Raw genomic sequence first — 21,873 nt, 5'->3', positions numbered from 1 at the left:
CTTTTATTTAATAAATTTTGGTTACTGAGGTAATGCGCAAGGTTGGTGCGCTTCTTTTTTCTTTTTTGTTCTTCCTCACAGCAGCTAATCTGTGTCAGACATTCGCAAACAAAGCCAAGAATGGCACATGAACCAGGATTTATATAATTATATCAACTGTGAGCCATCATCTCAGCCCAGGATGTGGATGATGACCCTGGATGATGCCTGAAGAAAGATGGCTCTGTCCTCCTGGAGAGGAAAGCAGATGAAGGCATTGTCTGGGGGAGCACTTGTGTTCCCTGTGACAGGTAATAAAGGGTTACACTGACACATTACTTGAGGTGGATGTACTTAGCAAGAAAAAATATATCTGATAATGAATACATTTTAATCAGATATCAGTTTATTTATAATAAACCGCAAATAATTTTGTATTCTACAGCATCATCATAAAAGAGATAGCGGCATTCGTGTGATTAGAGAAAACAATGACATTTACAGTATTACATCATATTTCAGATGCATGATCATTCAGTTTGGGGAAGTAGGCCAATCACAAATGTTTTCGGTTTAACGGCTTCTTCTTTTTAATATTGCTGTTGGTAATAATCTTCCCATGAAACAGTAAAACAAACTGACTCATTAGTAGGAAATACCTATCATGACTTTTTGACTTTTTGACTTTTTATGATACGTAATCACTTCTTCATTCATATTGAAGACAAGGAGTCTGGTATTTCCCAGAATTCTCTGAGACTTCAGTTATCGGAGTTTTCTGAGGAATCAGTTGATTCTGTAGAATAGTTGACATAATGTAAAAAGAGCGTCTACTAGGATTACAATATTTTTTCTTGCTAAAAATGTTAATTTATTGAGGCCCCAAAGGTATGTACTGGAAAGGTTTTAAAGATGGAACAAAGATAATATTTAATAACATTCTATGTTTAAAGCTGAAGTTTGTCATTTGCAAATATTGTCAAAATACATTGGTCATGTGTGCTGTTCCTTGAATCTCGGTGTGCTTTCTTCCAGATCTGTGCAGTGATCCTCTGTGCAGGAGCTTCCAGTAATGAAGACCATTATTGCAGCTTTCTGTTATAGTACATCTATGATCCGCATCTATACATCCAGGAAACAGGTCTGTCCTGTCCATGTGTCGCGTGTCATGCACATCCAATATGGGATTGTGGCCTTTTAGCCATTGCCAGTTGAGTGCGTGCATTAAGCTATATGCGTTGCACACAGGCCAAGGAGGGAATTTAAACTGCTTCTTTTATGTTCGCTGTGACTTGCCAGTTGCCTAGTTTGTGAGATGATAGTTGTTCTGCCTTGCGTGTTACTTATCTGGATCACCTGACTTTGCCCGTATCACCATTGCCAACTCTATTCATTCCTGTTACTTGCCAGCCTGACCTCTGCCTGAACACCAGCTAATTTCTTGCCTGCCTAACCTCTGCCTGAACACCAGCTAATTTCTTGCCTCCCTTGCCCTCTACCTGAACACCAGCTAATTTCTTGCCTCCCTTGACCTCTACCTGAACACAAGCTAATTTCTTGCCTGCCTTGAACTCTACCTGGATTCCAACTATTGTCATGCCTGCAGCCTGCCTTGACCGCTACCTGGATACCAACTCTTGTCTTGCCTGCTGCCTTCCTCGACTGCTGCCTGGACATAACTACTCTCTTGCCTGTTGCTTGTCACAACCTCTGCCTGGAAACAGGCTACTTTCTTACCTGCGCCCTGCCTCGATCCCTGCCTAGACACCAACTACTCTCCTGCCTGCTGACTGCCTCAACCTCTAAATGGAAACAGACTACTCTCCTACCTGTCACATGCCTCAATCTCTGTCTGGACACTGACTGCACTCTTGTCTGCTGTCTGCCTTGACACCTGCCTGGACACTAACTACTATTTTCTGTCACCTGCCTCGACCTCTGCCTGGAAACAGGCTACTTTCTTACCTGTGTCATGGAAATTTTGTATTGTTGGTCGAACTTTAAATGTGTCATGTATTCGTGTTATTCATATGTCTCTCGTGTGGCTTAATTAAAGCTCTGAAGGCTGCAATTGGGCCATGCGCATGTACAATGTATGTATTACAGTACTCGGCTTGGTAATGGATGAGATGGCAGATCTGCGCTTATAGACCGGCGTGTATACCACCACGGCATTCCATGCGAATGCCGCTGTCAGTAGACCGTGGGCCTGTATCCACATATCAGCAGCATGGTACCACGTGGGCTTCATAACGCAATGCGCAAGCGGTGTGAACTCCACGTGTAGGCTTGTGCATATCTTACAACCCATTACCAACTTGAAACTGTATCTGGGATGGATGTGTTTTAATAAAGATCGTATCGGGCCCATCCAGGTACAGACTGATATTTTTAGAGAGTGCTTGTACAGAGAATGTACATACCAATAGAAGATAGTAGGACAGGAAATATGACCTCAGATGGCTCATAGGGGGGAAGGGGAGGAAGTCTGCTGACCTCAGAAGGTTCATGGGGGAGGACCAGTGATAGATAATAGCAAAGGCTATGCTCCAATTGGAGTGTACATCCTCTGTATAAGCAATCCCCATTGTATTGTTCGGTGGGAGGGATTGACTTTATTCATGTGGGGGGGCATGTGTGTATTCTTAATAAAACAGAGAGCTGAGCCTAAAATCAGCCCTTATGTGAGTTGCAACCAGCCTTAGAGTGTCGTGTGATCATTCCAGGGTAACGGAGCTCCATCACCCACAAATTCAACAGAACCAAAGTATTTGGATGGGCAGGAATCGTGTAGTTTGGCTGCAGTCGTGGTAAGCGAGATTCGCACAGCTTTATGGGGGATTTCTGCGCATCCAACTGCGAGTACTCACGGTAAGGAGAAATTCGGTAAAGCGAATTTCCAAGACAGTTTGGCGAGCCTGGTGGATACTAACGCGTATTCTTGCGTAGCTAACCTAGAACGAGGGGGGAATGGCCATCATGAACTAGCAAAAAGTATGCCGGCACATTTCAGGTCTCTCTGCCATTAAGAGGATCGCTTTTTGCGTGTTCGTGTGGCTGATTTCGCTCTCTGTTAGCTAACAAGAAATACCGCTTAACAAGGACCTCGTTTTTTGTCCTAAACTCTTGATTTGTGGGTGAAAAGACGAGGGTTTGTCTCTGCTGAGAGCAGCAGGGGGGGTGGGTTTTGGTTGGCTGGATTTGGTCAAGTTTAAAAATCTTCCAACCAAAAATTAAACGGGTATATGTTTTAGTGGGTAAAAGTTGTTGCATAGTGTTAGGTAAGTATTTGTGGGCTGTAGGTACTGTGGTAATTGCTCTACCCCCCTCCACGTGAGGTAATTATTACAGTGCTGAAAGGTTTAGGTTAATTGTTAACTGTTGTAAGATCTCTGTGTGTATGTGATCTGTACAATGTTTTGTGGTATTACTGCTCCCAGCAAGCATGCAGCAGGGGGTCCTTTTTGTTACATGTACATGTTAGTGTGATATGTTGGTGTTTTATGTCCGTTCTGTGATTGTGCCCAAATTGTGTTGTATGTGTACTTCATATTGTTGTGTAATTGTCCAGTGTATGTTCTGTCCAAACGTCTGTTTTATGTAAGAGGCAATTTTGAGGCTAGAGGCTGCCGTGTGCTTCCCTGTGGGGGGCCATTCTAGCGTTACCATGTGCTTCCCTGTGGGGGGTCATTCTAGTATCTGCCATGTGCTCCTCTGTGGGGGGTCATCTTCTTGACAAACCACATGGACTCCTTTTGTTTGGTGGCCATTTTGTTGACTACCAAATGTGCAGTAATCTCTATGCAATGTGCATGAAGTTTCCTATATGCATTTGACCCATATTGTGTTTTTAATCCAAATTTTTTACAGTTTCATTTGTTTGCTTTTAGCTTTAAATTTGCGTATTGCCAGCCAATTTAAAGTGTATTAAGCGAGTTTTCCCTTCACGTGTTCCACATTTAATGAGCGCGGTGTAGTCTGGGTTTTTGCACATAGATTTCTTGTATAGTGATTATGTTTTTCTTGTGTTTTTCCTGTTAAAAGTAGTTCCTTATTGTAAAGCGGGTTTGTTTTAAGCTGCTGTGTCGCGTGTTTCACGTCCAGCAGACTTTTTGTGTAAACGGTTCTAGGTGGTTGCAGTAAAGATTGCGTGTATAACGTGGATCGTTTAGCGGTGCTGATAGGAGTGATTTTTGAGTCAGCAACAAGGTTACTTTTGGCGCAGTTTTTCGGTTTACCTCGGTGTAATTGTTTTACTGTGAAACGTCCCGTGTTTTTCATAAGGATCCACTTTGTCCTTTTTAACAGTTTTTCAGGTTGAAAAAGGGTTTTTCTGTGTGTATTAGGAAAGTTTTTTTCTTTTTACACAAATTTCCTAAAGGTCAGTTAGCAGGTTTCTGCCCAACCAGTGACCCCTAAGTAACATCCAAGAACCCCTCTTTTTGTTTTGACTTGTGTTAGCTACTGTGTGCAGGGAGAGAAAAGCCACTTTCATCATTGTGCGGTGTGGCCTGCCAAACACAGTGGGTGATGAGAACCACATAAATTGCGCTGTGTGAGTGGGCGGTCCAGGGAAGTATAACACTTAGCCTGGTTACCACAAACACTTCGGGTGGTCAGGATCACACAAATTGCGCTGTGGGAGTGGGAGGTGTGCTCTCAGTCTGACCGCCACTTGATGCGCTTCGGGTGATCGATAAGTATCACATAAATTACGCTGTGCTGGGAAAGTGGTGGAATCAGGCCTCTCGGTAGGATCCCACCGAGTGCTCCAGGGGGTAAACAGGTACCCGGACGCGGGATATATACCAGTGACTAGTCACGATGGGCAGTAGTCAGTCCATGAAGAGAGAGGGGGAACCAGCCCTCTTCAGGGTAAGGACAGCTGCACAACTGATGAAGGTGAGTTTGGGGGGGAAGTCTACAGAACCCCTCAAAAGGTGGAATAAATGGTCGAAGGGTACCAGATGGGAAATTCCCCGGGAAGGTACATTTGACGCATGGAGGTGGGAAAAATTCATCTCTGAATTTGGACCACGGATGCAGGCGTCAGAACTAGAGATCGCACAGCTATGGCTTCACAGGTCAATCCGATTAGGGAGGCAGGGCATACATAAACTGGTGTCTGTCCGGAAGAACCAGGTGATGTATACCTGGCCTCCAGAGGGAATAAAACAGGAGGATCCGGTGTCAGAGGTGGAGGAAGCTCTTTCAGGGCTGACTCTACTAAGGCAGGCAGGATCAGGGTCTGCTGGGGTCCCCCAACAACCAACAGTGGCTGAGATAAGTATAACTGCACCTGTCTCTTCTGTTAGTGACGTCACTCTTGACATACCTTCTGTGTCTTCTGTCTCTATGCCTCAGCCTCTGCCTCTACCTCTCCCTTCTCCCTGCTTCACCCCAGCTCCTTCTGTTTCCAACTATGAAGCCTACTCAACAACCGATTTGCAGACTATCTGTGAATCAAGGGGAATAGACACCCGGTTAAAAAACAGGGCGGATTGCATCAAAGCGCTACGAACCACTGATCAGACCCCTGCCCCCCAGCTATACCCTGATCTGAGGGACCTCAAACCTGAAGGTGCAGTAAGCGAGGTGGTTAATCTAAGCCCACCGATGATGCTGGGTCAGCCCTTGCACTCTTCCCGGACCGAGGCCTATCCAGTCAGGGTGCAGCAATTTGAAGGTCCTCCCAATGCACGGGGGGAACGGACTTTAGGGGAACGGGTAGTTTGGCATGTCCCCTTCACCCCGGCAGAGATCCGCACTATTCTGGCTGAGCTCCCGGACTATCGAGTCAATCCGAGAGGATTTGCTCGAATGTTTGGACAAAACCAGTTCAGCTATGGTATGAGCGGGTCAGATTGTGCACAGATCCTACGGGCAAAGGTGGGCATGGAAGTGGCCAGTACAGTGATTGCAGGGTGCTCTATAACCACTCATGAGGAGATGACTTCAGGGGGCAAAGAATTCTGTACACAGCTAAAGGCAAAGCTTCCAGAAATGTATGGTGCTACCTCTACTACGGACATGATGAAGCTCACCCAGGGTCCTAATGAGGAAAGCGCCTGCTTCTGGCGCCGTCTCAAGCAGACGGCACTGGATGCGGATCTGGAAGTTGGACCTGATGCTCCAACTGAAGGGGTAAAGGTGACCGCGACGCACATTCTGTTGCGGGCCAAATTTTTGGAAGGCATCAATATTAAAATTCGGGAAAGGCTGGTTCTGGCCCGACCCGAATATAATGAGATGTCTATCCCTGCTATCCTTTCCACTCTTGCGGCAATAGAGAGGGAAATGGATAGAAGAAAACAAGACAAGGCCAAAGTTCTTATGTCCCAGACCCCACACGAAAAACCAAGGGATCTGGGTCACAGGAAGGATAGGCCCCCACCCAGGTGCTTCCAGTGCCACCAAACGGGGCACATGAGGAGGAGCTGTCCCCAATTACCTAAAGGTCGGTGGCAGTTCATTCCTGATGAGTCCCCCGCCCCTATGACCACCATGGTAAGTAACTCCTATGAATCCTCATAGGAAGTTGGCAAATCGGTGTCGGCCCAGATCCATCTTTTTCTCGAGGAATTAAAATATCCCCTCCCTTGCCTCATCGACACCGGTGCAGCCAGAACAGTCTTGCGAAAACAGGACATCCAAGGCAAGGTACCCCTCTCAGGGGCAAACACACCGACGGTAGGTCTCACAGGTCAAACAGTGTCTCTACAGTCCACCAAACCACTCCATTTCAGGTTAGGTCTGCACACTGAGGCTGTCAGGTCAGTGCTGGTCTCAGATGACGTCCCCATCAATCTTTTGGGAGCGGACATCTTGTCAGACATTCAAGCTGTCATTGAGTTCACCCCATCGGGTGTTGTGGTGAGTAGTGCCCTGTCGGAAGAAAGACTGTGCACATTGTTGGCCCTACCTTATCTCACCGAGGCTACATATTGTCTGGAGTTGGACGTATTGGCTGAAGTTGACCCCAAAGTTTGGGCAGCAGATAAATATGATGTGGGTCTCTTGCCGGTACCTCCAACTACAGTCAACATCAGACCAGGAAGCGTGTTACCACAACTACCACAATATCCTTTAAGTGTAGCTCAAATGGACAGCCTAAAAACCCAGATCGACCATTATCTACAGATAAAGGTCCTCACCCCAACCCAGTCGCCATGTAACACACCATTATTCCCAGTAGAAAAAAAGACAGCACCTGGTCAACCGACCACCTACCGGCTGGTACATGACCTGAGAGCGGTAAACAAAATCATCATCAGTGATGCCCCTTTGGTGCCCAATCCACACACCCTGCTGGCAACCGTACCACCCAATGCAAAATTTTTTACCGTCATTGATCTGTCAAACGCGTTTTTCTCGGTACCCCTGGATCCCCAGTGTCAGTACCTTTTTGCCTTCTCCTTCCAGGGCCGACAACTTACCTGGACCCGTCTCCCCCAGGGAGCAGTAACCAGTCCCTCGGAATACAGCTGCAAGCTGAAAATCGTGTTAGATCAGTGGACCCCAATGAATCCAGAGGTGGTGTTGTTACAGTATGTTGATGACTTGCTCCTCTGCTGTCCCACTAAAAAGGATTGTTATCAACATACTGTTTCATTACTCAACCATCTGGCGTCAACGGGCAACAAGGCCAGCAAGGAGAAATTACAACTCTGCCAGGAAAAAGTCATCTTCTTGGGGCATTGTATTTCTCAGGGCACCAGGCACCTAACAACCCAAAGAGTGCAGACATTGCAAGACCTAAAGAGACCCAAAAACCACCGTCAGCTGAGAGCCGTCCTCGGCCTTATCAACTACTGCAGAGATTGGGTCCCCAACATCTCGGACAAACTTGGTCCCCTGTATGAGCTGACATCCAAAACACCATTTCAAATGTCAGATGACGACTGGTCAACTCTTCAAGATTTGACTCAGGAACTCTCAATAGCACCAGCCCTAGGTCTACCCAACTATGACCTACCTTTCTACCTTTTCTGTCATGAAAGTCAGGGCCATGCAACCGGAGTACTAACCCAACTTCACGGAACCAAATACCGCCCCATCATGTACCTATCGACCGCTCTGGACCCAGTCATCAAAGGGTCCCCGGGTTGTGTGAGGGCAGTGGCTGCTTGTGCTGTCCTTGTCCAAAAAGTGGGTGACATCGTTTTGGATTCACCCCTCACACTCTACACTCCGCACTCGGTGCAAGAGATCCTAAACCAGGTCCAAACTAAACATCTCTCTGCAGCAAGATTGACCAAATACGAGGTAGCCCTCCTAACTCCTACTAACCTCTCTATCAAACGATGCACTATTCTTAACCCAGCTTCTCTTCTTCCTGTGTTGGAAGACGAGAAAGGGGGGGAGGACAACAACGACGGTGCTGAATTTTGCAACCCGACTAACAATACTAACACCTCTTCTACTAACATGTCTTCTTTGTCCACTACTAACCTCTCTTCCAAAGGACACAACTGCATTTCTTTGATGGAACTGGAGTCAGCGGCGATCAGCCCAGTGAAGGAAACGCCAATATCGGAAGCGAAAAATCTTTTTGTCGATGGGTCCAGGTACTACACCCAAGACGGTAAGCCACACACTGGTTACGCGGTCACGACGGAAAGTGACGTTGTGGAAAAGGGCTCTCTGAACGCACATATGTCAGCTCAGGAAGCTGAGCTGTGGGCACTGGCCAGGGCATGTGAGTTACATGAAGGTCAGAGGATTAATGTTTATACGGATTCGAGGTACGCGTTTGGTATTGCACATGACTTTGGTCCCATCTGGAAAGCGAGGGGATTTCTCACAAGTTCAGGTAAACCGGTGAAGCATGCAGAACTGATTGACAGGTTGTTCATTGCCTTCGGCCTGCCACGGGAGATTGCTGTTCTTAAGGTGAAAGCTCATACCACTGAGACTAGTGTGGAGGCATGTGGAAACGCTTTGGCAGATCGGTCCGCAAAGGCCGGTGCACTGGTTCAGGAAACGGGGGTTCTGATGCTGGCCATCCCTTCAGAGGTTTCATTAGACGAGTTTAAAAAACTGCAATCACAGGCGGGTTTGCAGGAGAAGGCTAGATGGACAGCAGCAGGAGCCTCCCAAGGGTCGAATGACATTTGGTGCCTGAACAAAAGATGGTGTTTGCCAAAGTCCCTTTTCCCCATGATGGCCCACTTGGCTCACTACCCTGGGCACCAATCTAAGACGGCTATGTGTGCGTTGGTAGACGAGCATTGGATTGCACCTGGGTTCAGTACTGCTGCAGCTACCTTTGCAGCTTCTTGCCTAGTCTGTGCCCTACACAACCCTGGCAGAACGGTAGTAATACCCCAAAGGCACTCACCAAAACCTGAACGCCCCTTCCAACGCATCCAGATCGATTACATCTCGTTACCAAAGAGTGGGCCGTACGAATACGCCTTGGTCTGTGTAGATATGTTTTCAGGCTGGCCTGAAGCGTGGCCCGTCACATGTGCCAACGCTAGTACCACGGCGAAGAAAATCCTGTCTGAGGTTGTGTGCCGCTGGGGTCTACCTGAAACCATCGAGTCCGATAGGGGGTCACACTTCACTGGACAGATCTTTGCAGAGGTATGTAAAGCCCTTCACATCAACCAAGGGCTACACACCCCGTATCACCCCGAGAGTAGCGGTAAGGTTGAACGTCTCAACGGAATCCTTAAAAACAGGATCTCCAAAATCATGGCCGATACCAAAAAACCTTGGCCTGAGTGTCTCCCCATTGCCCTCTATTCCATCCGGAATGCCCCTCGGCAACCACATGGGCTGTCACCCTACGAGGTGTTGTTTGGGGGACCTCCCAAAACAGGGTTGTACTTTCCTCAACAGTTGTCGTCTTTGCATTCACAGCTTACAGGTTATGTGCAATCTCTGCAACGGGAGCTGCAGAAGATACACCATCGGGTTCGCGAATCGCTCCCCGATCCAAATACAATAACAGGTGTTCTTTCTATTGAGCCAGGTGATTGGGTCGTCCTAAAGAAACATCAAAGAACCGGACTCGAGCCACGGTTCACCGGACCATACCAAGTCCAGCTGACGACACCTACCTCACTCAAACTCGAGGGACGAGACAACTGGGTGCACGCAAGCCACTGCAAGAAGCTTTTCAGCTACACCAGAGAATGAGGGGTGTCATTTTCCTTTTTCTTTTTGTTTGTATGTCATACATGTGTGTGAACGGAGGAAAAGACGGCAGATACCCCAACTTTTTATTTAAAATGCACCTGCGTTTAGCCAGAACCGCCAACAAAACCAACTGTTGGGTATGCTCTAAGCCCCCACCCAGTCATCACATGTCCGCAATGGCCGCTGTTCATGCCCTATATGACATCCGCGTCGGCATGAAAAAGCAAGGGACCCCTGGTCAGCCCCCACGTAGACATTTGTCGGTAGAACTTAATGACACATTTTTAGCAGGTAACATCAGTTTCAGCACCAATATTAGCTCTAGCTCCTGTAGGGCCCTCACCAGTCCATTATGGGTAACTGGGCAGCTAGGCAGCCCTCAGGTGTGCTTTAACATCAGCTTTGGCACAGGTAACAAGTTTGTTGGGACTACCACCTGCGAGGGAGGTATAACTGTCAATCTGACTAACCAGACTTCCTTTCTGAGTAACCACACTGACCGACCAGACCACGTGTGTTGGAAGGACGGATGTGATGTGCAGACTGAGGGAGCAATCCCCCAGTCTGTGCAACTGTTGCTCAGTACCAGAGGCCGAACGAGGAACTCCTCCTGTTCTGCTCTGACAGGTCCATACTATTTTCTGTGTGGTTCGGCAGCCTATAGAACATTTCCCCAGAACGCGAAAGGTTCGTGTGCCCTCATAAAGCTAGTCCCCGCATCCTATGTAGTGATGGACCATGAAGAGTTGATGGTCCACAAGAAGGTAAGGATGGCAGGGAGAGTTCGCAGGGAGCTGTTCTCTGAGGGCGACCAGGCATGGGCTTGGTTCCCCTCATGGACAGGATGGGGAATAGAACTTATGAAGCGCCTGAACAATTTTTCTGTCATCGTGGATAGTATGTTTAACGAGACCGTAGAGGCTGTCAGAGAAATTGCCCAAGAACAACGGCAGATGGGAATTTTAGTGCTTCAGGAGAAGATGGCCCTTGATTATCTTTTAGCCGCCAAAGGGGGGTTCTGTGAGTTCATCGGAGAGGATTGTTGTACTTGGATAGAAGACACCGATGACAAGGTCCAGGCCCATATGGACAAAGTTAGTGAACTACAGGGAAAAGCTAGAGCTATAGCTAGTGAGGGTTGGAATCCGTTCAAGGGTTTGGGAGGATTGGGAGATTTCCTGTTCTCCATCGGATCTTGGTTGAAGGAAGTGGGAGTGTATATCCTGATGCTTCTCTTTTTCATCTGCCTTTTATATGCCGCGGTGAGATGTTCCTGTTGCCTCATCGACCGTGTAAACCAAGCTCGGGCAGACGACCACATCTCCATGCCCGCTCCTGGGATCCCACTCCAACCACTGATCGGAGGAAGACCTCACCAACCATCCACCTTCTCTACAGATTACGTCCTGGCTTCCCTCTAATTTATCTCTCTGAAGACCACATTCTCCAAGACCTTCAAGCAAGCTTCAAGCCTCATCATTGTTTGTGTCTGCGATTTGGAAAACTGTCTGGGTCGAGACCAGCCTTGTGTGGCCCCGTCTGCAGGGGCAATTTGAGAATCTATTGCTGGATCTCCCCAGACCACCGTGGGATCACAAGCTTTATTCATACCACAAGTCTGTTTGTGGTTTTTGCAAGAGCCTTCCTGTAGTGAAGGTTCCAACGCTCTTGAGGATCATCGCTTCAATCAAGCCTGTTTGCGTCGAGTCTGCGTCGGGTCTTGTTGTTTCAGGTACCCCGTGGAGCTTTATTCTCAGGGACAACTACAGGAACTCTTTGAAGTTTGAGACTACACCCATCAAGCTGAAGAAGATCAAGAAGGGACACGAGGAGAATATGATAAAACAGGAGGGAATGTCATGGAAATTTTGTATTGTTGGTCGAACTTTAAATGTGTCATGTATTCGTGTTATTCATATGTCTCTCGTGTGGCTTAATTAAAGCTCTGAAGGCTGCAATTGGGCCATGCGCATGTACAATGTATGTATTACAGTACTCGGCTTGGTAATGGATGAGATGGCAGATCTGCGCTTATAGACCGGCGTGTATACCACCACGGCATTCCATGCGAATGCCGCTGTCAGTAGACCGTGGGCCTGTATCCACATATCAGCAGCATGGTACCACGTGGGCTTCATAACGCAATGCGCAAGCGGTGTGAACTCCACGTGTAGGCTTGTGCATATCTTACAACCCATTACCAACTTGAAACTGTATCTGGGATGGATGTGTTTTAATAAAGATCGTATCGGGCCCATCCAGGTACAGACTGATATTTTTAGAGAGTGCTTGTACAGAGAATGTACATACCAATAGAAGATAGTAGGACAGGAAATATGACCTCAGATGGCTCATAGGGGGGAAGGGGAGGAAGTCTGCTGACCTCAGAAGGTTCATGGGGGAGGACCAGTGATAGATAATAGCAAAGGCTATGCTCCAATTGGAGTGTACATCCTCTGTATAAGCAATCCCCATTGTATTGTTCGGTGGGAGGGATTGACTTTATTCATGTGGGGGGGCATGTGTGTATTCTTAATAAAACAGAGAGCTGAGCCTAAAATCAGCCCTTATGTGAGTTGCAACCAGCCTTAGAGTGTCGTGTGATCATTCCAGGGTAACGGAGCTCCATCACCCACAAATTCAACAGAACCAAAGTATTTGGATGGGCAGGAATCGTGTAGTTTGGCTGCAGTCGTGGTAAGCGAGATTCGCACAGCTTTATGGGGGATTTCTGCGCATCCAACTGCGAGTACTCACGGTAAGGAGAAATTCGGTAAAGCGAATTTCCAAGACACCTGCCCCCTGCACCAATCTCTGCCTGGTCACCAACTACTCTCCTGTCTGCTGACTGCCTCAACCTCTGTCTGGAAACAGTCTACTCTCCTGCCTGTCGCATGCCTCAATCTCTGTCTGGACACTGACTGCACTCTTGTCTGCTGCCTGCCTTGACCCTGCCTGGACACTAACTACTATTTTCTGTCACCTGCCTCGACCTCTGCCTTGACACTTAACTACTATTTTCTGTCTCCTGCCTCTACCTCTGTGTGGACACAGACTACTTTCTTACCTGCCCCCTGCCTCGATCTCTGCCTGGTCACCAACAACTCTCCTGCCTGCTGACTTCCGCAACCTCTGTCTGGAAACAGACGACTCTCCTGCCTGTTGCATGCCTCAATCTCTGTCTGGGCACTGACTGCACTCTTGTCTGCTGTCTGCCTTGACCCCTGCCTGGACACTAACTACTCTATTTTCTGTCTCCTGCCTCGACCTCTGCCTGGGCACAGACTACTTTCTTTCCTGCCCCCTGCCTCAATCCCTGCCTGGTCACCAAATATTCTCTTGCCTGCTGCCTACTGCCTGCCTTGACCTCTACCTGGACACCAGATACTCTCTTACCTGCCACCTGCTTTGAGCATTGCTCTAATAACTTAATATCTGTGCTCAGTTACTGTTGTACTTTCCCTTCAAAGCAGGCCTTTGGCATTTTTCACTAAAATTCACCCCAGCTTGCAAGTCTGCATGCTGATGTGAAATTGTCAGTCATTAAAATTTTTTTTTTAACTTTTATCTACCTAAAAAGGGTTCCCATTTCCTAGTTCTTCTTAGGTACTGGTGATGTAGCCAGAGCCTCACAGATCCCCCTGGGAAGGGTACGTCACCAGTGACTTCCAGGGAGATCTAAATCCTAAACAGTGAGATCTCTTGAAATCTCAGGGGAAAAATATCTTCTATTTTTTTTTTTAGGATGAATGAATTGTCATGTTGCACATCTGTGAACTAAAGCACATGATTTCATGGAGGTTATTTACTAAAACTGGAGAGTGTAAAATCTGGTGCAACTCTGCAAATTATCCAATCATCTTTCAGGTTTTATTGCCAGAAATTAATTGAAAAGCTGACGTTAGAAGCTGACTGGGTATCATGCACAGCTGCACCAGATTCTGAGTGCTCCAGTTTTAGTAAATTTCCCCCCCATGTGTCTCATCTCAGATGTGCATCATATGACATTATACTCATCTGATGGAAATAAAAACGTTTCTTGTGATATCTTATGAAATCTTGTGAGGTCTTGGGGGAGGAAGACTTTTTTTTTTCAACAGATGAATGTAATGATGTTCAACGCATGCCCAAGTTGAGGCATATAACCTCATCTCACACATGTGCAGTGTGACAATATACTCAAAATGAGGTGCCAACATCATCGGTGGGTTGGCTGTCAATGACATTGGCAATGGCATGTCACTCATCTTATGTAAATAAAACCGTTTCTCGTGATATCCTATGAAATTTTGTGAGGTCTTGGGCGAGAAGCCTTTTTTTTTCAACAGATGAATGTAATGATGTTCAACGCATGCCCAAGTTGAGGCATATAACCTCATCTCACACATGTGCAGTGTGACAATATACTCAAAATGAGGTGCCAACATCATCGGTGGGTTGGCTGTCAATGACTTTGGCAATGGCATGTCACTCATCTGATGGAAATAAAAACGTTCCTCGTGATATCCTATGAAATCTTGTGAGGTCTTGGGCGAGAAGAATTTTTTTCTTCAACTGATGAATGTAATGATATTCAACGAATGCCCAAGTTGAGGCACATAACCTCATCTCACACATGTGCAGTGTGACAATATACTCAAAATGAGGTGCCAACATCATTGGTGGGCTGGCTGTCAATGGAATTGTCAATGGCATGTCACTGATCTGATGGAAATAAAAACGTTTCCCGTGATATCTTATGAAATCTTGTGAGGTCTTGGGGGGGGGGAGAAGACTTTTTTTTTCAACAGATGAATGTAATGATGTTCAACACATGCCCAAGTTGAGACACATAAACTCATCTCGCACATGTGCAGTACAACAATATACTCAAAATGAGGTGCCAACATCATCGGTGGGCTGGCTGTCAATGACATTGGCAGTGCAGGAGGGAGCCAGGGTCAAAAGTGATAAAGTGGGAATGTGCCAATATATGAAAAAAGGCACTTTGATATGAGTAAGTGTTCTCGCTTCCCGAAATAATTTCACCTTGCGTTGGCAATTTTTTTTTGCTAAGATGGGAAGGGGGGGTACAATTTAATTAATAAATCAATTTCCAATCAGGACACTTGAAAGCTTTTGAGCCATAATCCATCTTCAGTTTAACATTTTGCACCTTGCCTTGTGACTTTTCATTATGTCTTGTCCGGTGTATTGAGATCAACCTGAGATTCTGCTCCGTTCATTTCCTCTCATCGCCGTCTGGCAGTTTTTTTTTCTCTCCTTTGTTTAAAAATTCCTCCATTTGTTTGGCAGTCCATGTTTAATTTTAACAGCTTTGTAAACGGTTTATAGATCAGGTCTGTTTCCTCCAGGAGATGTGCAAACCTCAGAGTGATATGTCTGTGCAAAATATAACACCACGTTCTCCGGAGAAAGAGCCTACAATGGAAAATCACACGCATCTGATAGTAAGAAAGACGTTTTTTTTTCTTTTGAACAAAAACCTTTGCTCTTCAATCAGCAAAATAGTAACATTTAAAGTGTAAGTTCACGTTTTAAAAAAAAAAAAATTAGAAGGTGAACTAACACTGTACACCCCCCCCCCCAACCCCGGATTCCCAGCCGGTGCAACTGTCAGGTGATCCGAGATCCCTGCTCTTCTTCATTCTCCTACATTGTGCCAAGCTGGACCTACGTAAGTATGCAATACAGATCATTCCTGGAGTTCAGATTTAAAGGGTTAGTTCACCTTTTCAGAACAAAGGAAAAGGTGAACTAACAATGTACACCCCCCCCCCCAACAGGGTCCATACAACCGATGTAGTGGTCCAGGGATTTTAAATCCTAGCTCTTCTACCAGAACTGGACAGAGCGATTCTGATTGGTCAGTGGCGGCACAGAGCATCACTCTGATTTCTGATACAGCGCTGTGGTAGTTCATTGAAGCTTCCTGTCAGAATATCTGCTTGACAGGACATCCCTGTACGACAAGCAGATATTCTGACAGGTCTGCAGGAGATCTGCATGGCATCAGCTATCTACTGATCACTGGTGCAACGCTTTCCAGACTCCTTTGGACAAAAACAATAAGTGCACATTTTTTTACCTGCAAAAAAATGTGCATTTATAATTTTTGTCCAAAAGGGGAACTTATCCTTTAAAATATTCCCACTGCCGATCTTAAACAGAATCTAAATTCCAGGAGGTGGCCATTCGGATCATGTGTCCGCTGTGATTGGCTGTCACAGTAGTCACATGATCAGAGGTTCCCAGGCAGTAGCATTCATCAGGACCTTTCTGTGACATTTTCCTTACTGTGCTCCCAGCACAGAAAGCCGTCCCCTATGGATGCATATATGCAGTCGCTCAGCATTAACGTTCACCCACCCAGTGGCTGCATGTACACACTATACATACATACACTAGTAGAATTTCATTCAAAATGTTTCATTTTGAGAATGTTCATTTGATTTTCTCATCATTAGTGGGGTTAAACTGAAGTTTGTTTTTGCCGGCAGTAACAAGAACATGTAAGGAGCAGGATGAACATTTTTCTTGAACAAATTAATTTCTAACAGTGTTTGTGGTTTTTGTTCTGGGAAAGTCCATTCCTTCCAAAATCAAAGTTGGGACTTTAGGACAACGTTAAGACATCATTGGGCCAGTTTGGTGTGGAGGAGCTTGAGTGACCTGAACTCAACCCTCTTGAACATCTTTGGGATGAATTGGAAAGCCATATATAAGCCAGGTCTTCTCCAACACCGGTACCTGACCTCACAAATGGGCGAGAGTGGAGGCTGTTATACCTGCAAGATGTGTATTTAGGTGGGTGGGAGAGTGGGCATTCCATCCTAATTTCCAGGGTTTGTTTTTTTTTTAGCAGGAACATGTTGGTATGCAGTTCTAGCACCTTTAGCACTGAATGTATGTACTGGCAAGGGGTGCTTGGGCATTCAGGAGGGTCCATTGATGCTGACTACTAGAGGATCTACTGTTGCTGGGGAATGTAGTGTTACTGAGGAGTCTATTGTTGTGGGTGAGGATCTACTGCTGCGATTGGGGGGTTGTTGTTGCCAGCAGATGAAACATCTATTGGTACTTTTCTATTATTGCTGGGGTGGATATGTTGCTGGGGGGTATTGTTACTGGGAGATCTAATGTTTGTGGGATGGTCTATTGTTGATGGGGAGGATCTTTTGTCACTGGGGAGAATATATTCTTCCTGGGGGGTGGGGGGTAATATGTTGTCGCTGGAGGGATCTATTATTGCTGGGGGTGTCTGTTTTTGCTAGGGGGATCTATTGCTGCTGGGTGCAGGTGGATCTATTTTATCAATATGTATCTTTAACAATTTTCATAGAAATTACTTAGCACAACAAGGAGATACTTTGTTCAGTATTCTTTAAAAGGAGCCATAATGGGTGGTGGGTAGGGGTGGAGGCAGGGGCGGACTGACAACTCTGGGACCCCCGGGCAATAGGGGATCATGGGGCCCCTGTGTCCTGGCCCAAACTCAAAAAAGCCTATGAAAAAGGTACCAGGGGCATCTCATGGGTCCCCCTACTGACCCAGGGCCCTCAGGCAGTGCCCAAGTTTCCAAATGGTCAGTCCGCCCCTGGGTGGAGGCAAGGATGACCTGTGGTTGGGGAAAGGCGGTGAAGGGAGTACTGTCCTGGTAATTGCCCTTGGTTTTGCAATGGGATGTTTCATAGGCTCATATGGTCAGGTTTCCACAAATGTTTGGCCATATAGTGCTTAATATTTATGTAACTGGAGCAGTATAAATGTACGCATATGGATTTAGCATCTGATAAATAGATTTTTATGAATATTGTATTATATGAATTTATTTACCTTATCTCATTTTTCATTATAGGAATTATTTATTCTAAATAAAAGGATGTAAATAGCACTGTACTTTATAATTGTCTACAGATTGCTTAGCCTATTTTTTATAACTAGTATTGTAGCTTTGTCATGTCTCCAAGGTGGAACAGCGAAGAATAAATCCATATAGCTGCCAATCTATTTAATAGGAGTAGGGTAGGTGAGGAAATGTAGCTCCTCTGCAGGTTGTCGGCTTGTGTTGCAGCATAATTGATGGCATTGGAGGGAGGCAGGGAAGGGGTTAACGTACATCCTGCCTCCTGAGTGTCACAGATGGGATTAGACGTCAGTGGCTCTCTATGACTCAGGATCCATCTCCTGGGGGCATGTGAGAAGTGAACGTGGCGTTTTCGCTCTCGCCGTAATCAATATGAAATGATTGGAGTGATGGGGTGGGTGAAATACAGGATTCACAGAGGTCATGGATACAGCATCAGTCTCCTGCCGCATCAGCACCAAGGGCGCTCCACCGCATCTTCCATCTCCTGCAGCCGCTGAGCCGTGCATACGATGCCTGGGGTGTGAGGCTGTAAAAGAGCTGATAGGTCTCCCCCCAGGTGGATTGGAACAACAGGAGCCCACGTGATTTATATAGGAGACTCTCTTCTTAGGGTTTATAGGGTCACCGTGACATTGAAGGAGGGCGCCAGCCAAAATCTTTTTAAAGCTGAATATTGCATTGGGGGTGACAAGCATTTGCAATATGAAAGGATGCACAGCAGACTTGTATAATATTACATACCTACCAAAGAGTTTTCTCCAGTGATGTGAGGGCTGATCTCCCCACATCCACTGGTGCCGGTACCCTGTCCTTTTCTTCTTCGTCTGCGTCCGCCGTCTTCTAGCTTCACTCATTGGACAGGCACTGATGATGTAACTCCTATGCATGCCTTTCGGAGTTACAATATCATCAACCAATCCCATTGGGCCGCGACTGTACACTGTACAGTCATACACCGCAGTCATTGCACAGATTTAAAAGAGGGTTAGTAAAATAATTTTTTGCCAAAACAAACTTAAAGCGGAATCAAACCCCAAACCAAAAAGGTAATATATTGCAGCCTACCAATCATTATTTATGGTGGCTGCCTTAGTTGTTTTTTTTTTACAATTCCTTCCCTCTGTTTTTCCTGGGTGATCTGGCCAGTAACACACCTTCTGTATCAGTGTGCTCACTCTGGATGAAGGAGCACAGAGGCTTCTTTGGACAGCAGTATCGTCAGTCTGGTGGGGGATGGGAGTGTTAGATGTACTGCCAGATTTAGATTTAAACTAACAAATTGAAGCCAAACTCTAGCTAATACGTTATAATCAGTTACAGCAAACAGTTTTTTTTCCTTTTGGGATAAATGATTTACATATATAAATAAAAGCTGATCATTGTAAGAACCCATGTCAGTGTTAAATGGTTTGTCTCACCTCTGTAACTGATACATTCTGCTGGAAGCTTGTTCTGTTGAAAAACAACAGCCTTACTGACCAGATCACTAGATGAAAATAAAGGAAAGAAAGCCATGAAAAGAAAATGAATGCAGCCATCACATCTAAGAATTGGTAAACTGCGATATAATAAAATCTGCTTTTAGGTTTAATACTGCTTTAAAAACTCTCTTCTACCAAAAGACCCTACCCACTGGCAAATTTTAGTTTTATGGGTTTTCCTCTGCTTTAAATTTGGATGGAGTGGGAAAGGATTACAAATTCTGTCATTTATTTTACTGGCTGTGTCCATTTTCATTGACCCACCTGTCCCCAAGGTTTTCCTTCGCATCATGTCCCCAGAGTATGAAAAATGAATCAAACTTTCCAAGATAAGTGAGTTACTGGAAAAGGTGTCTCCACTGGATTCCCCCTTCATTCCTGGTATGGTGACATCTGTAACATTTCGCATTTCTCATCACTGCTTGTCCTGGGGACAACGGTTGTCATGAAAGGAAGTAAGAGTAGATCTCTCTAATGGGATCTAACGAGGTTCTAAATCCAGCCATAGATGGATTGAATCTCGGCCCATCCATCGATCCATCTATGGTCAGGCTTGTTGTACTCATGTCAAGCCATCGATTGACTTGGGTACAAAAAGTCTGTTAATATTTACATGCAATTACTGCTGACTGTGTTGATGGAGGAACCAAGTGATTTTCGTCCTTCCACCCTTCCACCCATCTAGGGCTTGCTTAACTCTTTTTCTTTTGTGGGCTTCAGCAGAAGCACCTTCATGCCATAGATCAGTGGTTCTCAACCTATTTTCAGTCAATGCACCCTTTAAAATTATGAACAGTCCCGAGGCACCCCATTCGAAAGTGTGAAAACTATTCTAATAGTGACATCTGCACACGCAGGACACCCAACATTAGAGGTGAATTCTTCCAAAACAAATACACTTTTGCACACTGGTACTGACTAGTATGCCAATGTTTCTCTTCTCCCTCAGTTTTTCTTCATCACTGAGCTAATGTGACCCCCAGCACTAATGGAGAGAGACATGGGAGGGTCAAACTAGGATACTGTGCAGGCAGCTGACATCCTCCTTATCAACTGATGATGTCATTGGTTGTCAGGGCGCCGGCAGGTAGAAGGTCGTAATGGTGCACAATGAAAACCTGTGGCTTTATGTAACTGAAAGGCGGGCTTGTTCCACCTGCTGACTTGTATACAAGTTTTGGGCAATTTTTAGACATTTTGCCAAGGCACCCCTGAAGAAACCTTAAGGCACCCCAGAATCCCTGGGCACCCTGGTTGAGAAAGGCTGCCATAAATAAATCCATCCAGAGAACATTTTTCATATATTAACCACTTCAAGTCCGGACACTTTCACACCCTTCCTGTTCAGGCCAATTTTCAGCTTTCAGTGCTATCATACTTTGAATGACAATTGCGCGGTCATGCAACACTGTACCCATATAAATTTTTTAGCATTTTGTTTTGAGACAGATAAAACTTTATTTTGGTGGTATTTTTTCACCACTGGGATTTTAATTTTTTGCTATATAAATGAAAAAGTCCAAAAATTTTGAAAAAAAAGTTTTTCTTATAGAATTTTGCAAATAAATAATCTTTCTTCATAAATCTTGGCCAAAATGTATTCATCTATCTTTTTATTAAAAAAAAAAAACCCAAATTAGTTTATAGCCAAAAATTATAATTTTTCAAAATGTTGTTTTACTTTTTTATATTATTATTTATGTTTTTTTTTCCCAACATACTGTCACCCTAGCAGTACAGTGTCACCATAGTGAGGGGGGGGGGTGATGAAGATTTTTTTTTTCTTTTTTTACACTGATTGCTTTTACACCCATAAAGGCTGTAAAAGTAATCATTTCTCCTTCTCTCTGGCTGCATTCTTGCAGCCATTGAGAAATACTGTGAGAGCTGTGATTGGTCACAGCTTGTCACATGGTACAAGGCTGTTGTGAATAGCCTTGTACCATGTGACTTCTGTGATCATTCAGTAAACAATGATGTCAGGAAGTGACATAGTGAAGAAAAGAACCCCTTCTTGGCGGGCTGCATACTGTGACCATGTTTCATGTTACACCCTAAATATGGGTGTAACATGATACATGACCATGAAGATGGACTTCTCTTTTAAAGTGGAATTCTACCTTTTAAAGTAAAGTGACCGAGAGATAAACTCATCATTCTGCTGCTACTCCTTTCATGGTCCAACCACAGACTGGGGGAGGGACAAGACCTGTAGGTGTTACTGAACTGCAGCAGATAAAAATCTCCTAACCTGCCAAGGCAGGACTGTTCTGTTTGGTAGAGCTGTGTATATCTCAGGACTGGATGGACAGAAATACAAATCTTTTGGTGGGTAAACCAGCTCCCTAGTATGCATTAAATTTGTGTATTTAGCTATTTGCCTGGAGTTTAGATTTG

General features: G+C 45.4%; 1 long non-coding RNA gene across 2 annotated transcripts; it reads right to left on the bottom strand.

Moving 5' to 3' along the window:
• Nucleotides 1-363: 363 nt before the first annotated feature.
• LOC149442122 (uncharacterized) lies at nucleotides 364-18,838 on the bottom strand. Of its 2 annotated transcripts, none has more exons than XR_016307229.1 (3): nucleotides 18,737-18,838; nucleotides 12,921-15,546; nucleotides 364-1,944 (listed from the first exon to the last, which is right to left on the bottom strand). It is a non-coding gene; the product is annotated as an uncharacterized LOC149442122 (long non-coding RNA). The 2 variants fall into 2 exon arrangements; XR_016307230.1 differs by having other exon boundaries at nucleotides 18,741-18,838.
• Between the last annotated feature and the right edge of the window lie 3,035 nt (nucleotides 18,839-21,873).

This window comes from Staurois parvus, unplaced genomic scaffold (genome assembly GCF_062004578.1).
Source record: "Staurois parvus isolate SC_StPar_1 unplaced genomic scaffold, SC_StPar_1.0 ptg000911l, whole genome shotgun sequence".
Lineage (NCBI taxonomy): Eukaryota > Metazoa > Chordata > Amphibia > Anura > Ranidae > Staurois > Staurois parvus.
The sequence above is the reverse complement of the archived record's forward strand: the minus strand, read 5'-3'. Positions and strand labels throughout refer to the sequence as shown.